This window comes from Sander vitreus, chromosome 22 (genome assembly GCF_031162955.1).
Source record: "Sander vitreus isolate 19-12246 chromosome 22, sanVit1, whole genome shotgun sequence".
NCBI lineage: Eukaryota > Metazoa > Chordata > Actinopteri > Perciformes > Percidae > Sander > Sander vitreus.
The window spans coordinates 19,489,525-19,508,126 of NC_135876.1; the positions used below are offsets into that span (position 1 = coordinate 19,489,525).

Consider the following 18,602-nt stretch of genomic DNA (forward strand, 5'->3'; position numbering starts at 1 on the left):
TGCAAAACCTGGCATGTTTGTTCACATATTTTATAACTGCATGTGCTAGCCACTGTAACTTAAAACAACAATGTGTAGGAGGCGTAGTGTTTTCTTAAGGTCAGCTATCATTATGTGTTAAAATCACCTGCAGGGTATTTGAACAGCTGCCAGGTTGGACAGTTCGAGAGAAAAAGAAAACTGGGAGGAAGTTTTGTACATGCCATGAGAAAATTTGACTTTAGTCACCATGAAAAGTACCTGCTGGCCTGGAGTCAAATTCAAAATTGATAGAACATGTTTTGTTGCTGTTGATCTACAGTGAGGCGGATTAAGGCATGCATAAACATGAGGCTGGGGCGCTCCAGGTTATCTCTCCTAAAACATCTGTGCCCTTTGTAATGATCAGCGTGACAGTATGTAAGTAACTTTCTCACATTTTCTTCTATCCCTTTCTTCCTTCTGATGCACCCATCCCAAATGTTATACATAATGTATTCATCCATCTTTGTGTCCACTTTCCAAAAGGGTTTCTTATGTTCCTGCTCTGCCCCGGTCAACTGAGAGCACAGCTGGGGACTACAGCCAACATTAAACACATTGTGGTTGGAAGGTGTTACAATTACATCACACTAGTTAAATTTTGGGTGGGACAGTAAAAGGGCAGTAAAACTTGTTTTTATGTGATGTTGAAAGAGCTTTTTTCTTCTCTGTGCTTCTGTAGAAAAAAAGAAACTGAGTCACCGAGGGTAACTGTTGAACGCGGTCAAGCGTTACACTTTCCTATGAAAAGAAAATATATTTCATGCGAAATTCTCGTTGTTTACATGACTTAATTCACTTTAGTGGAATTTGCTTGGTTTCCTTTTGAAGAGTTGAACAGTAATCACTTTGATTGGATCACAAAGGGTGTGAGTCTTTCATGTAGGCCCTTCTACTAACTATTATCCTGTTGGTGGTTACATTTTGATATACCATTCAATTTACTAAAGACCATTTTATGGCTTGTTTAGGTCTGGAAACCCAAATTTCAATTCTCGGGATATGACTTGGGAGTTGAATGAAACATACTGCCAATTTCAATTTCTAAAAACATTAGGGCTTTAATGATTATTAACATTATCGATTAATCTCTTGGTCTATAAAATAGTCCCTAGTTAACCAGAGGTGACATCTTTAAATGTCTTGATTTGTCTGACCAACCCAACCCAAAGATAAATCAGTTTACTTTCGTACATAAACTAAGTAAACTAGCAAATATTCACATTTAAGGAGCTGAAACAAGAGAATTTGGGCATATTTTATGATAAATTGATTCATTATTTAGTCTATGACAAAAATCAGAATCTAAGGTGACGTAATCGAATGTCTTGTTTAGTCCGACCAGCCTTCCAAAACTCAAAGATATTGGATTGGAGAAATAACAGCAAATCTTCCCATTTGAGAAGCTGCAGGCACAAAATATAAACATTTTTTTGCTTGATTAAGCGTGTAAGTGTAACGACTAATTATCAAGAAAAACACTTAATCGCTGCAGCCCTAAAGTAAAATAAAGATACATTTCATTGTCATGTGTAGGTTGGACTGTGAGGAGATCTGGAGACAGTTTGAAGAGGCGGTTGTCCGTCAGTCTTCTTGTAATGTGACGGTGGAGCATTATCGTCACATGTTTTACTCCATGCCACAGACCTGGCCCTGTGATAGGGTGAGGAAGACTGGTTCTTTTTTCTTTTACTTGTTATTACAATTTACACTCTTTTGGTATTACACACTACACCAGTGGTTCTCAACCTTTTCGAGTTGCCACCCCCAGAATAATGAGGTTCGTGTTCGTGGCCCCCCCCCGACTGCAAACCGGTGCAAACTGCTGTTTCTACACACCTCCCTCTGCTGATTTTGGGGGACTTTTGTAAATGCTCTCATTAATACATGTAAACAAGTAATGTTTATTAGTTAGTTAATGATTTAAATTATTGGATTAATGATTGATAAGCCATTAATGGCTTATAACTGATATTTAAAGATTGATTATCAGCCATCCATACTGCAGAAAATAAAAGCTTTAAAAATGCTGACTTATCAGTAAGTGGTAACTATTTAGATCCACAAATCAAGTCTCTTGTTTTTCTTCTTTTACAGAGAAACATGTAGGGAAGGATCCATTGTGGACCTGATCCAGGTCCTCCAGTCCAGAGGTTTCCGCTGGACTTGCACAGACAAGGACCAGTAAGTGACGTCCAACAAGTCCTGCAAATTAAACAACAAAATACGTTCTTTTCCCTAGAACGACACAGACAGACAGATTCATAGACAAACAGAGAGGTTCCTGACCAAAGTACCCTGGAGTAACACAAATCATATTTCTTCACAGGATCCTGATGATCCTTCAGTGTATCCAGAACCCCCAACAGTCCTCCTGCCAAACATGTGCAAACAGCCTCTCACACAGAAAGAGCCTCACATTTAAGTGAATAGCATGTATTCTGATATTGTTATTTGAAAGTGGCTACAATTAAACTGGCTGCTCAAAAGATTTCCTGAATTAAAGTGTTTTTCTTTATACCACACACTTGTCATTGTTCACATTTCATTAGCACATTAGGTCAGAGAGTCTCTAGGAGTGCAAAATTGATCTGCTTCCAAATTTAAAAGCTTCTGCTTTACAATTGACTGGATTATGCTAATCAAATGTGACTTTGTGGGAGAAGCACCGCTAAAGCAAAAATATCAGCCCGACAAAATGGCCTCAAGGTGGGTCTTTACCAATTCTGAAGCCCTGTCTATGTCAAAAACTAGTTTTTATGCTTTTGATGCATTTTCCTAAATCAGTGTGTTTAATCAAATTACCACACAGCCAATCTGTCGGATGAAGAAGGGGTTAATTGGAGTCCAGCAGCTCATATTCACCCTGAGCCTCACAGCAGTCTGGCCATGTTTGTCCTGCTGTCTGCTGTGTTTATGGAACCAAATGTCACAAGAGAAATACTGCACAACCTGAACGTATTGTATTAGCTAGAGTTAAGAGTTGCAAGTATTTTGTTTAGTGTGCTCAGTTTTCACAAGTATAAACCATCAGGCTCTGACACACCCATATACAGGTTGCAACCTGAGCTATTTGTCTTTTTCCGTTTCACAATGGGAACATTCTGGTATTATCAAAACCACAGTTTCGAGTTTGATTTGAACTTTGAGCAATTCTTATCACTATCAGTGGTGGAAGAAGTAGGTTATGGTTTTATAGAGCTAAGCACTCTGAACTTAAGTAGAAGAAGCAATACTATGGGGTATAAAAACTCGGTTAAAAGTCCTGCATTCAAATTTTACCTTAAGTAAAAGTACAAAGGTATACATAGCTTCAACATATACTTGAAGTACCAAAGGTAAAATTACTCAATATGCAGAAGGGCCCCATATCAAAATAATGTATATTCACTGGATTATAATTATTGATGCATTCATGTGTTCAATATTGCTTGTAAAAGTGAAGCTAATTTCAATTAATGTACATACTGCTAAGTATGTTGAGAGTTTACTCCCAGAGATCAATAAAGTCTAATCTTTAATAATATCCTACATCCAGTGGCGCAAAAAGTGGGTTTGCGCTATATGCGCCGCACAGGGGCGCCAAAGCGATGGTAAAAAAAATAAAAATAATTCTTTTTTTGGCATTTTATATATGTAGCTGCTGTTGTGCGTTTCTAAATCATTTCTGCATTTCCTCAATGTTATATAACATTTTAGAGGGCTAACAGGATAGACTAGGTGCCCTGTCTCATAAGATTCCATCATAGAATGTTGACATAGAAGAGGGGGGAGGGGGGGGTGGGGAGTGGGTGAGCGCCGTGAGGGCAGAGCAAGCAGGTACGAGTAGTGAAGTACAGTAGTATGGAAAAAGAACAAAGCAAAACAGCTGTTGGGGCTAAAAATAGAAAAAGAAAGAGGGAAAAGGAGATAACATGTCAAGGGATGTGACAGCAGTTAAATAAGTGGATGGTGAAAGGCAACAGGTAGGATTTAAAGTGTGACGTCTGTGCTTGGAGGCTCGCAAATATTCATGTTAACAGACTAGCTAGCGTTTGCTAACACTGGGAATGTAGCAGCCAAAGGGGGGTTTACAGCTAGCTTAGAATATGCAAAACCGAGGTTGCTGAGCTGAAAACTGGTAAATATAAGGTAGCATCAGGAAAGACAGGGGAAGGCAACAGGTAGGTCTAACATTAGGTGGAAGTTTAGGGGGAGCCAACTGATTAATTTCTTAATATTATTAATATGGAAAAACTAAGGAAAAATCTATTACATAATGTTTGTTTGACAATATATCTTAGTGGAGAAGAACACAGGCAAGGAGTGAATGAGACAGACATGAGGTCGGCGATGGCATCAATTAGAGATGAGACCAGTGATGACATCACGTAGAGATGAGACCAGTGATAACATCAGGTAGGAGTTCTATTAGTTAGACCACACAAAACTAAATGTCCAGTATGGTTTGAAGTTCTGTTGACCAACCTATTCACTGTGTCCTTTTTGGGGGGAAAATAGTGTAGACAGAGCTGGAAAGCCACTCACCACTCAAATCACATCAACTAGGGGTTGCTGATTTTTTTGGTCAATTGTCACAATTAGGTTGCCAAGGGCAACCGGGCGACCATTAACGTCGCTGATATACTGTGAAAGATAAACCTTTATTATTTAAAGCCCATACATGATGTCTGATGAAATGTTGATTAATGTGCTTTGTCCTAATAAATAAATGTAAAAATTTAAAAAGTTGTCAAATGAATGAAGTGGAGTAAAAAGTACAATATTTGCCTTTGAAATGTATTAAGTAGAAAGTAGCATGAAATGCAGATACTCAAGTGAAGTACAACTACCTCGATATTATATTTAACTACAGTTACTTGAGTACTTAGTTATTTTCCACCACTGATCATCATACATGTCATTTATACAAGCTTATTAGCGCAGGAAGCATCCACCAAATAATAACCCTGTATTATTGGATATTTAAAGGTGCTGTAGGTAGGATTGCGAAGATCCAGGACTTGACAGAAATTTGAACATCGACTACTTCTCAGTCCTTCCCCCCTTTCCGCTAAAGCCCAAAACAGTCTCCTAAGCCCCTCCCCCCACAAGGGAGAATGAATGTGTGTGCATGAGCAGTGATTGACACGCAGTTAGACATAAAAGGTTAGTAGTAGTTAGTATAAAAGGCTCAGGGCGTGCATGGGTTGACTGATTAACATTGATTGGAACGGTGTCGGAGCGGTCTTGCGCAGGGGAGAGAAAGTCTCTTCACTCAGAGAACCAAAGTTACCTTGTAACCGAATGTTATTTACCTAAAAGGTAGAGGATTTAGGATGGAATCACCATTGAGGATGATTACAGTAGGTCAATAAAAACAAACGTGTTGAACAGAAAACGTTAGGCTGTAGACTACAGAAAATTCAATTGAACAGGAAAATCATTAAGATATAAAAAATAGATAGGGGTGTACAATGAGTGGGGCAGACTCAGTATTTAGTTTTTTTATGTATTCATATGTATTCAAGTATTTTTCAGTGTTTTTATTTGACTTTAGTATTTCTAACTAAGGCCTACTGGATACAGCCTGACGCGCACCCCTACATATTAAACATATGTGGGACATATATATATATATATATATATATATATATATATATATATATATATGTATGTATACACATATATTTATATTTAAAGTGGAATAGTTAAATATTTATTTTGGTTTGCTGCATTGAGGAGTAAACCTCTATATATGGGTGCCCTGTCTGCTGCATTGTCTCTGTCTGCTGCATTGAGGAGTAAACCTCTATATATGGGTGCCCGCTCTACCAACTGAGCTATCCAACAGAGCAGCCAAGTTTAAAAACCATAAAGTCAGGAGAGAGACAAACATGTCAATGGTCCAAACTTGATGATGCTTGCACCACAAGTATATTTTTGTGTTTTCTGAATGAAGTCAGGCGAGGTAGGAGGTCCCTGTAAGCTGTATACCGTTGAGGATGATTACAGTAGGTCAATAAAAACACGTGTTGGACAGAAAATGTATTAGGCTGTAGACTACAGAAAATTCAATTGAACAGGAAACTGAATTATTAAGATATAAAAAATAGATAGGGGTGTACAATGAGTGGGGTAGACTCAGTATTTCGTTTTTTTTTATGTATTCATATTTTATAAGTATTTTTCAGTGTTTTTATTTGACATTAGTATTTCTAATTCACTGGATACAGTCTGACGCACACCCCTACATATTAAAGCTATTGTCAAGCGAGTATATTAAAAGTGGAATAGTTAAGAATGTATTTCTGTTTGTGAATACCACACTCTAATAATACTATATTATATATTACAAGTCATGCATAAGTAAAATTACAGAAGTAGGCTATGCGACAGAGTAATGCATCACAATGTATTTGTTGATCATATTTTGTATCATTGATCTGAATGAATCTGTAAAGTAATGTTAGTAACCAAAGATATCAAATAAATATGGAGGAGTAAAAAGTATAATAGCCTCTGAGATGTATAGGGGAGTAGGAGGAGAAAGAAAATGGAAATACTCAAGTAGAGTAGGCCTACAAGTATCTCAAAAGTGTAAGCTACTTAACTTGAGTAAAACTATTTTCCTCCACTGCTCAACGGTCTCTTTGTGATCCTCGGACCTCAGTTTGGGCAGCTCCACCTCAACAGATATCATTCCTGATTGGAGCAGAGCCTACATGGCCACGAGCCAGCACACGTACGCGCGCACGGTGAGTGCGCTTCTCCATAAATAGAAGCCCGAGCGCGAGCGACGTAAAAAAACAAGAGTTTGACAGCCAAACTTCCACTGTAGTATCTTACATTTAAATGGAACGAGAAACGTGTCGTCTTCCGGAGAAGAGACGGAGGAGACGCTGTATTATTTTAGGTGTCGTCGCTGGGCTGCTTCTGATTATTTTAGTCGCAGTTGTGTTGGGAGTGGCGCTGCGGCCGAACACAGACACACTGAAGGCAACTTTCATTGCAAGGTGTAAGGAGTTCAAGGGGTAAGCGTTTTTTGGTTTGTTTTTTAAAGTTCATGAAAAAAAGAAAAAGAGTAATTACATTAGGAATACCATTTAAGATATGTTAAATATTTGGTGCAGTAAGCATATACTACACTCAGTTGTCTGTTTAATAGGCACACTTAGCTAAAACTATTGCAGTCTAATACAACTCTATGGTCATTTTGTTTAATATGTTTATTAAGTGTTTTCCAAGTAGTATAATACAAAGGGACAAAGCTTAGGAGTAAAAGAAATATGCCAATATGAAAATAAAAGAGGAAAGAAAAAAAGGAAGAAAAAAAAATAACAACAACCCCGGGCGTATTACTCAAGACAATGAAATGTACTGTTGCATCACTGGTACTCAGAAGAGGTGAGTGGACTATTGTGAATCTCACAACTGTCCGTCAAATTGAGCAAGATGGGCTATGGTCATTTTGGAAGAGAATGTAGTTTGTGGTGCTTAATTGTATTACATTACTGACAGGTGTTTCTTTTTTTTGTCCATCCAATTCATATCAGAAAGGGTAGGCTAAATAACAGAACACCTCTTTGGATGATGCAATAGGCTACAGCTCAACAGCACCACAATCCCAGATCAAATGTACGTTTAAGGGTCTTAAATTAGTCTTTTGTCACTGTAATGTTATGTTAAATGTAGACTATCTAGTCTTGTTTCTTGATTACATGTTTTCTTTGTTGATGTTGCAAATGGAGCTGCTGGGATACTAGACATGTTTCAGACTTGTTCTGACAACAAAGTATTACCATTGTTAGCATCGCCACAAACTGCATCCTTTAACATGATCATATCAACACCTCTAAAACAGTTTGAACAAAAACTTCATGTAGGGTTTATTGCACTCTTTTATTAGACCACATTAGTAGGTGTAGCTAATAAACTGGCAACTGAGTGTATTTTAATATTGAACTAATTGAAATGCAGAAATATTGAATTCATCAATAAGAGTTGAAGTGTGTGCACCCTTGTTTGCAAGCTCAAGCAATCTTGGCATGGACCAATGTATTAAGTAAAGAGGGAGGTGTGTAAAAGGAAGTGCTATCTAGAAAGAGTGAAAGTAAATGTAATGCTAAAGTTAGAGTTCAGCCATGGTCTGTTTGTTACTCTGATCAATGATTACTTGTCTGGCCTCCTTTCTGCACTGTAATTACACAGAAAGTGTAATGACGATGCAGTTTCTTTCTTAACTATCTACTTTCTGTCTTTTCTGTCTTTTTCTTTACTGTAATTAGCCAATATTGACAGGAAATATGAATTTGACATACTGTTTAGGGTGCTTTTTTTTAACTATGACACAGTTTTGACATCGTTTTTTTTATTATAACTTTTTTTTATATCCCTTTTAAAAAAACAAGTGACAAAGTGCTTCACAAAACATATAAAACCAACAGGTGTAAAGTGAAATAAATATTTAAGATTCAAATGAGGGAGGGAGTAAATGCCCTCTGTCAAATAAATAAACTGTACTTCGAACATATGCATCTCTACCACCAAATTTGGTCTTTCGCTATAGCAGGCTGATCCACAAGCACTGCACTGTAATATATGTCTACATTTATGCATCATAATTAAGCAAATATTGACTGATAACATGGACTTACTGCTTCTTCACCATGTATGTATTTGTTCTTACAAATTGATTATTTGTTAAAGGAAGGGAGGAAATGCCCTGTTTCCCTTTCCCAAATGCAAACTAATCTAATAAATGCAAACTAATCTAATAAATAAACTGTAATTCATAGACAGCATGCAACAAATCTAGTCCTACACGTAAGCTTTTTTTTTTATCGGAATGAGGCTGATGCACGTTCCTGAAACTAAGCAGCACTTTTATTTATTTTTCAGATACGACTGTGAAAAGCTATGGGGTGCATTTGAACAAGCCTATGTGGGGCGGGACCCTTGTGAAGTTCCCACAGAAGCCTATGACCCTTTCATTGCTGCAGCCGACTTCAAACCTGCATGCAACAGAGTAAACACTGCTCATCACTAGACTGTCTGTCTGTCTGTCTGTCTGTATCCACTCAAGACTCCTTTTTATAATGCATGATAATTCATCTAACAACTGTGTTTTTTGGGGTTTAGCTGATGTTCTGGAGCAAAACGAAGGATGTGGTCCATGACTTCACTGAGAAGAAGAGAGATTGTTTTCTCACAGTGGAGGACACTGTGTTGGGATCTGTGCTGAATGGTCTATGACCTGGTGTGGAAAGGAGGGTAGCACAAGTAAGACTCCTCAAAACTGGGAAACTTTTAGCTCAGATTGGTTTATTATTTGCAAAATAAATTCAAAGATAACGGGCACAGAAAGCAGAGTTGCAGCAGTCATTTAACTACTGTGTATATATATGTAAATAAAGTATTTGGCTTTTTTTTTATGATTTGTGGCAACAACCTTTTAGCAAAATACCTTTTCATGCCCTTTGGGTGTGTTGCATGCCTATGCAACATGAGAACATAGGAATAAAACCTCATATCAGTCATACATGCTGATGTAATATGCCAGATATGTTATTTCCACACTGTCTTAAAAAACAATAAAAATAAAAACGACCCCTTAGGTCGTTTGTACCAGCATTAATTATGACCCATATTTATGTTTTATTGTTAGGCCTCTAGTGGCTGTAGTAGTTATGACGGGGGCAAAGCACGAAGTCATGTAATGTGGTATTAAGACCGAGAAAGTCTGTTAAGATAATGCAAAGAACTTTACAGTTTAAACAGAATATTGGATTTAAAGACAGTCATATAGGCCTAACTATATGTTTTCCAACACAGGAACAAACAGAACTAGGTCAAGTTCTCTGTCACCTGCATCACTACGTCAAGTAACGTAAGAAATGTACTAAATTTAACCCAAACCACGATCTGATGGAGCAGCCAGGGCTGTAGTACTTGAGTCACTCAAGATGCTTTTCTGTTGTCTCGGACTTGTTGGTTTTTGGACTCTGACTTGTCTCAGACTCGGCCATTGGACTTGCCAAATATTGTAGTTGGTCTCGACAGAGTCCAGCACAAGTAGTAACTTCCTCCTTCAAAACAAAACCATTGATGAAGTGCACTCGTTCAGAAAACAGGTATTAGTTTCATTCAAAATCCATCTAGAACAGGGATCGAGATTGTTTTTGATTATCATGATAAAGCAAAATTATTATCTTAATAGACGATACACTGTCTCTCACATCACATAAATTATGAACAGGTAAGTAAATGGTCTTGAAGAAGATTCTTTTTTTTCTGTCTCGGTATTGACTGTCTCTCATTTGGACTCAGTCTTGACTCGGACTTGAACCTCTTTGGACTCGTTCTCGACTAGTCCTGGTCTTGAACTTGTCTTGGACTCGACAAAGGTGGACTTGACTACAGTCCTGTGAGTATTGACTCTGTGTTTGTTGTTCTAGAAACATTCACTACCGACTGCCCAGGATGGAGAGACTGTGAGAACAACACTGTTCGCTCATTCTGGAACAGAGTCTCCGCTGCTGTAAGTTATCAACAAGAATTCACTAGTTTTGCCAAAAAAAAAAGACAGTCTTGGGACTGGAATGGTGTATAAGTGGTCATGAAGGAAAGGAGGACAGGAAAAGGTCACTCGGCCGGGTATTTCATCAATGAGGCTTTGTGTCCGTCTCCATGGAGCCGCATTGCGTAGCTCTCTCCTGAGCGAGCAGTGGCAACCCACACATTCAGAGGAGCCCTGGTTTGGTTTGTCTGGCTTTTATCCTGCCAAAAAACTACCAACACATAACACCCTTTTCCACATATTCACACAATCAACAAAGAAAAACACACAGGTTCAATCCATCATAAAACATGGTCATGCAGAAACAAAACAAACGGCATGTAAAACAAACAAAGTGTATAAAATTGAAGCAGGACACAGGACAAAAAACAGCTCAACACAAATTCACATGAGCTGCGGCAGGCATCTTTGAGAACGTATGGCAGCTACACGGTTGGTGTGATGTGAGGAAAACCCAAACTTACATCACCTTGGAAAGTTTTAAGTGACAAAAAGTCAAATCATGGACTTTTTTCTCTTCAGCAAGCTGTGACTACAACCGATATTTTTGCAATAAAAATGCATCAAATGACAACATGGAAAACAACGTAAAAAGGGGGCGAGTTTCTCTGTTGCACCTGTAAGCACACCTTAATCTGGGTTTCTACAGGCAGTTTTCAGCTGCAACTCCGCTGTCTCGGTCACGAGCAGCGAATTTCAAGCGGAATTGTGTCACCACAACATGATGCCGACGGTGTACACGTTTTGAAGACCATGAGTCGTTGGTGTATGTATACATTTTCTATCATTTTCTATCTGGCCTAACAACTGTTTGGTAAGATTTCTAATCCAGTCACACACTTTGCTGCTTAAAAAGTTGTGTTTAGTTTGAATAACGTTATATTACTAGCAACAAGCTAGTTGTCATTGCTACAATGCAACTGCCTGGACAACCTTTTGTCAAGCTAGCTGTTAACATCCCTGTAGTCCTACAGAGATGTATCATAAAGTAAGCTATAGGAAAATCACGATCTTTTAGTTTGCACGTATAGCATGTTTGTATACATGGTAGAATATATTGGAGGCACATTCACGAGTCTGCCCTCTCATTGGCTACCGCTCTGCAAATGTTGACTCAGAATCAACTTTGGGAGAGCGGGGAACATCCGGGCACTTTCGCCGCCGTCAGCGGATTTCGCTCGTACCGCTGTTCTCATAGGAAATGAATTGAATCGCTCCGCTCTGCCGTTATTTACGCTGCCTGTGGAAACCCAGCATTACAGTGATGTGAGGGAACAAGACGACAACTTCAACCACCGGAGGTCAGCAAAAACGAGATGTTCAGCTGTTGAGAAAACTGTAGTACCACAAAGTGAAAGAAAGATGTACCTTAAAATATAAACACAGTATGAGATGTTGTGGAAGAAGAGAAGAGAAATTGTTTTGCAAATGACATACTATTGTTGCTGGCTAAAAGTAGATTTGTCCAACCAAGACGGCTGCACACAGCCCCAACCAGCTGGTGAAGTGTCTGTAGAGCAGAGAGACCTCAAATTGTTGTTATGTTTGGAATGTGTTGCTGTCCATCTACTTATTATCTCCTCTGTCTCCTATGTCTTCCAAATAAATTCTCCACATTCTACCAGAAGAAGTCAGTGTCAGGGCGACTTTTCAAGGCAGGCTACATCTTGTTCTGCTGGAGTGGATCATAGAGTAGCAAATTAGGAGAAGAAAATCACTGAACTACTATAGCCATTTTGAAAAAGGTGATTGCTGCAATATTGGCAACCTGTTCACAGTAAAACTATAAGGGAATGTGACCCTTGTATCATAATGCCAATAGTAGAATAAAGGTGTCTCTTAGTGATATTTTCTATCCACTCTCATACTTCCTGTCAAAAACACACAGCCCTTTATTAAAAGGGATTCTGGGTTATTCCATTTTTCAGTGTAACATCAATAGTGACTGTTGATATTAATGCATGAGGTTAATTCTGATAGGTATAGTTGCTACAATGACAAAGAAGAAAAAATAGATAGTCTCTTTCTCTTGTGTAATAATAGATTATTTGACCTTATTTCAAGATTAGGACTACTGGGGATAAGAAAAGTTCAGATTGTATGGTTGTCAGTATATCAGTGCATCAGTATATATGCACTGCTGCATTACTGTAATCATCAATGTCTACATTGCAAAAGTAACTCAGCAATGTAACAGAGTGTGTTTTAGATAATGTGTTTCCTCAAAATCTTTACTATGTTTTCTTTAACGTCATCTCCATGTCTGTAGTTTGCAGATGCTGCCTGTGGTGATGTCACAGCAATGCTAAACGGAGACATCGCCACACCATTCAATCCTAAAAGGTGAGTTGCTCTGTACCTTTCTTTTGGTTGACAGGCTTATGACTTTTTACCAGAGAATTTGGCCCGACTATGAGAAAGAGAGAGACATCATGGCTTGAAAACAAGCAAAGCATGGCAGTTGGTCAGGGCCACACCCCCCCTCTCCTCCTCAATAGCATTTAACGCTACAGACACAGAAATGGCACATTTTAAGTTAAGCTCATATTGTGGGACTGGCTCTAGTGGCTGCACTCCTGCACCAAGGCTGAATTCCTCGGGACTCTGATACATATTAGGGGGACCACTTGCAGTTCATATGTGAGACTCAGACACTGCATTAGGGGGAATCACTACTACTCATATAAAAGAGACTTCAGATACAGCATGTGGACCACTAAGGCCTATATAAAAGAGACTTCAGATACAGTATTAGGACCATCAAGGTCTATATAAAGAGACTCAGATACAGTAATAGGGGACCACCAAGGCCTATATAAAAGAGACTCAGATACAGTATTAGGACCACTAAGGCCTATATATAAAAGAGACTCAGATACAGTATTAGGGACCACTTCAAGGCCTAGAGGCAAAAGAGACTTCAGATACAGTAATAGGGGACCACTAAGGTCTATATAAAAGAGACTTCAGATAGCATTAGGGGGACCACCATACCTATATAAAGACTCAGATACAGCATTGTGGACCACTACGCCTATAAAAAGAGACTTCAGATACAGATTAGGGACCACTAAGGCCTATATAAAAGAGACTTCAGATACAGTATTAGACCACTACAGGTCTATATAAAAGAGACTTCAGATACAGTATTAGGGGACCACTAAGGCCTATATAAAAGCATCCAAAAAGCAGCATGTCATGGGACCTTTAATATCTTACCTTTAGATGCTCAACAGTCTTGTATTAAATCAGCCTTGAATAATAACGGGTCTGCTCCGCATCACTTAAATGTGTGTGGATTTCTTTGGGATTTAATTATTTCCCTTTTTAAAATTACTTGAGTGTCACAAATATAAAGGCGCTCTAAAGCAAGAGAATACATCTCTGAGATGACCTCACATTCTTTAAATACCCACAATACAAACAGTACAAACTGAAATGAAACAGACGCAGTATTAGTTAAGGAATATGTAGTCTCACATTGCCAGACCTTCCTCCACAGCGCTGCGGAGGAGGGTCTGGCTAGTCCACACAGCATTCCGGGATGGGAGACTTATCAATATCACTTCCCCATTAGTCAGGACCAAGATCTGACCATAATTACACTTGTGCTTTCCATAAACTGTCGTTGCTTTAGCCTATTATTTCGGTTGCAACCCTGGCAGTGGTAAGCCATCGTGAGAGCAAATACAAAATATAAAAACATAATTCAAACCAATGTGTCGCATTGGCAACACACGGCTCAAGAAGCCAACAAAGATACGGAATTCCCTCAGCTGAAAATCTTTCATAACAATACCCATCAGGGAATGTTAACGGGGTTGTCTGTCTCTAAATGTTTTAACTTTTATGAGCGCACCGAGCTCCATCTGATCTTCTAAGAACGGTGACGCCGTTATCAATCGAGTATTGATTGGTCAGTAGGTGGTGCTTTTACACCGGTTGATCTCTGGTTGATCTCTAACTGCTCCCAAGCAGGTTAGGTGTTCAGCATAAGTTACCACGGCGATTTAACCAGGTAACAAGTGATCCACAGTCGTGATACACAAAACCCTGGGTTGAACCTGAAGTTACCTCGTTAATGCCAAATCTTGCTTCGTAGTACAGGCCTCTGGAAATGGAACGACGGCGATATAGACTAAGGAATATGTATAGTGTGTAGTGGTGGCTGCATGTGGGGATTTCATGTCCAATAGTTAAGCCTTTGAATAAAATAAAGTCAATTTGGTGAGACAAAGTACAAGAAACATCTGTAAGTTTTTAGTTCTTTTATATCAATGATATCCCATCATGTATGTTATTTATTTATTTCACCTTGCCAGGTAAATTGTGCTGTTTTTATTTTTGTTGGCAGCATTTTTGCGAGCATCGAGGTGAAGAGGTTCGACTCCTCCAGGGTGAAAAGCCTGAATGTTGTTCTGGTCACAGGGAAGAGCGCTGGGTACGTTTTCTCCTTATATACAAGACTTCTGCAACACTATTGTCCCTGTTGTGTTCATTGTTAATGTTCTGTATGTTCTTCCAAAGTGGTTAAAGGTGCAGTAGGTAAGACTTATAAAACTAACTTTCTGTCATATTTGCTGAAACTGACCCTATGTTCGAGTAGAACTATGTGAAGCAGGTAATTAAAAAAATAAAATCTGGCTCGTCTGGCACCACCTACAGCCTGTAGTGCTTTTTGCAAAAATCCACCCTGTTCAGATGCACCAATCAGGGCCAGGGGGGGTGTCTAACTGCGTTTCAGTCACTGCCCATGCACACGCATTCATTCTCCCTTGTGGGGGGAGGGGCTTAGGAGACTGTTTTGGGCTTTAGCAGAAAGGGGGGGAGGGACTGAGAAGTTGTCGATGTTCAAATTTTTTGGCTAAGTCCTGGATCTTCACAAGATCCTACCTACAGTACCTTTAAACTGTAATGGTACCACACACAAATGCAGAAAGACAAACTTATGCTGAGGAAATTGATCCTAATGTCATGTCATTTTTTTGCATCCTCTTCAGGACAAACTGCACAAATGCATCTTTAAAGGATTTACAGAAAGAGCTGAAACCAGGAATTAAATATAACTGCAAGGAAGTGACTGAGTAAGTACAGCATGTTTGTGTGAGAGGATGTCACCACATGTTTGTATGTTTCTGTCCTCACAGACTCTCTCTCTCTCTCTCTCTCTCTCTCTCTCTCTCTCCAGAGCTCACATCAAGGAGTGTAGCTCCAATCCTGAGATAGCCTGTGGAGCCTGTTGGTGAAGACATGTGAACTAATTCAGAGACACAATGATAACAATAATAACAGCTGTTAAAAAAGAAGAAGAAAGAAATAATATGCTATTGCAGTATATTCTTTTTGTACCTGTGGGCCAGTTTGACTTAATGTGAAATGTTTTTTTTTTTTTTTTATAGAAATGTCACTGATACATTTTTTTACAATATGACAACGCAGCTTTTTATCTTTAGCTTTTTATTGAATCTAAAAGATCCGTGGTAACGTGCCATGTACTGTAAGGTAAAGTACCAGTGCAGCTAATTTAGTTATATTCAACTGACCATCACTCCCACCTGCTGGCAGAATGAAATGTTTTTAAATGAAATGTGAAAATATGAGGTTGTGAAATTGTCTTTGGATTCTCAAAGAGTGATAGTTGTTTTGTTTTGGTTTACAGTTTAAAAAAACGGGACCTTTGACACTTGATTACCATCTTAAATAACTTAATTAAATATTAAAGTTATTTTCCCAGGTATCCAAGTTATCTATTTCTACAACAACACCACTGAGAGTTCCATATTCAGGGATTGCACGTTGCATAACACTGTTTGTACCAACTTGATTATTGAGATACAAAATATTAACAAGACCATTGTATCTTGAGATATATCTTGATTTTGATACTATAAATTGAATTGAAGTATACATGATTCTGATGGGTATTTTTATTAAATATCTAGATTTTAATGGGAGGGATCAGCATCTTGAGCCGTGTGTTGCCAATGCGCACATCGGTTTGAATTATGTTTTTATAGATTTTATTTGCTCTCACGATCGCTTCCGCTGCCAGGGTTGCAACTGAAATAAAAGGCTAAAGCAACGGCAGTTTATGGAAAGCACAAGTGTAAAGATGGTCAGATCTAGTGCCTGACTGATGGGGAAGACATTGATAAGCGTTGTGATTTACGGATTTACAGCGTCGGCTATTTTTTGCCAGCTCAACAAAAATTCAGCCCTGGCTCTGTAGCCACACCAGCCCACATTACCACGCCCATGCAGCCCCACCCATGGACACGTGCATTCACTAATTACATTTGTGTACAGATGGTGAAATAATATAAGCAGTACCTTATGTAACAGATTTTTAAACATTTAATGTAACTGGCAAACAATGCTTACTACTTTTTAAAGAGCACACGTTTATAACAAATTTACACATACTGCCTGTTTATGCCGTTTGTATGCTGTTACTGTCATTCTCTACAGTATGTTGGTCTTTGTTGTCACTGTCTGTTCGATTGTCCCGTGTTTCTCTCTGTTGACACTGAACATGTCTGTTTGGTTCTCCATCTTTTCATCTGTTTTAACTTTCTAACTCTGCAATTTTAATATGTTTTTATGGCTGTCTGTGATTATACTTCTGGGTTTTTCCTTGCTTGGAATTGGTCTTTGGGGGAACACATAAAGCAGGGGGGGTCTGGGGGTCCTCCACCAGGAAATTTTGAGGGTAAAAGACTTAAATTCCTGCATTCTGATAAATTGTTAGGCACCAATTTATGGTAAAAAATGTCAATATTTATTGCAAAGAAATCACAAAATTCTGGTGGTAACAATTCAAAATACAAAATATAATGGAATATTATTATATTCAGTAGTCCAGTAAGGGGGCTTTCACATCCGGGACATGCGACAACACTTGACCCTAAAGTCCAGTTGTTTAATTAGCATGAACAGGGCTTTATGGTCACTTTTTCCCCCAAGGAGCATGTTTTGCTCCCAAGTTGAAAAATGTAGGATTGACTTAGGCTACTTAATCAGTGATGTTGAATACAGCCTACAGTGTAACGGACCACCACAGTTTATACATACATGTGAACCGCGGATTAATTGCAGAGTTTAACCTACATAGTGTAAAACTAAACACTACGTTAATGGGGCACAGCAGAAAGACGGGGCAGAACGACGCTGCTTGTTCAGGGTTTTCATGTGTACTCCTTTAGGCCTACACTTCGCATCAGGCGTTAAAACCAACTGTACCAAATTAGACTACTATTTAACGCGATAACGAGACGTTTTTAACCGGTAATGAAACTGTCTCCGTCTGAGTTCCGGCGGAGCTCTGCGCCCGTCAGCAGCGGCTTCTCACTGCGCAGACGGTCCCCCAGTGAAGCATGATCACCGGGAGGGTCCGGTACATCCTGAACCCTGCAAACAGAGATCCCGTTTGAAGGTGAAGTGCTTTGATTTTGACTGAACGTCCCAATTTAAGTAACCTCTGATTGGGTCGGTCGGCCCGCAACGAATGCTTGTGTAGCATTGCTGTGTGTGTGTGATATCAATAAATATGGCAATACTATTTTGAGTATTACCATAAGTGAATTTCATCAGGGAAAAAGTGTCTGGAATTTGTTTTTTGAAGAAATGAAGATATTTTGTGAATTCTTACCTGAGCAAAGCTTTTAACATCACAACAACGAAGCCATATGTTGCAATTTAACCTCCTACATGGAAAAAGGTGAGCATTTACTTCTATGTTTCCTTAGCCTGGTTGACACCAGACCCTTCTTAGTTGTAACTGAGAGTGGGTCTGGGCAAGCTTCATTCGCAGCCCATTTCCAAAGGGGCGTCACCAACGGACGCCGCTCAAATTCCTCTAGGCGCATTGGATAGTCCTTCAACCAATCAGACCAACGATCCGGGTGACGTTGCAGCGATAGCGGCATCAACGGGTTGCTGCGTTTCGGTAGCCGTCATGTCGAATGTAAACAAAAAGCTGCTCGCCGTCGCTGCGCTATCATCATTGTGTAAAGCCCGCCTCAAC

The 18,602-nt window shown here is 39.1% G+C and overlaps 1 pseudogene across 1 annotated transcript; it reads left to right on the top strand.

Annotated features, from left to right (window-relative positions):
- The first annotated feature begins 6,776 nt into the window (after positions 1-6,776).
- LOC144537423 (ADP-ribosyl cyclase/cyclic ADP-ribose hydrolase 1-like) lies at positions 6,777-16,430 on the top strand (annotated as a pseudogene). The gene is made up of 8 exons (XR_013503854.1): positions 6,777-7,034; positions 8,902-9,028; positions 9,142-9,282; positions 10,458-10,540; positions 12,849-12,922; positions 14,934-15,020; positions 15,580-15,663; positions 15,768-16,430. The product of XR_013503854.1 is annotated as an ADP-ribosyl cyclase/cyclic ADP-ribose hydrolase 1-like (transcript).
- The last annotated feature ends 2,172 nt before the right edge of the window (positions 16,431-18,602 follow it).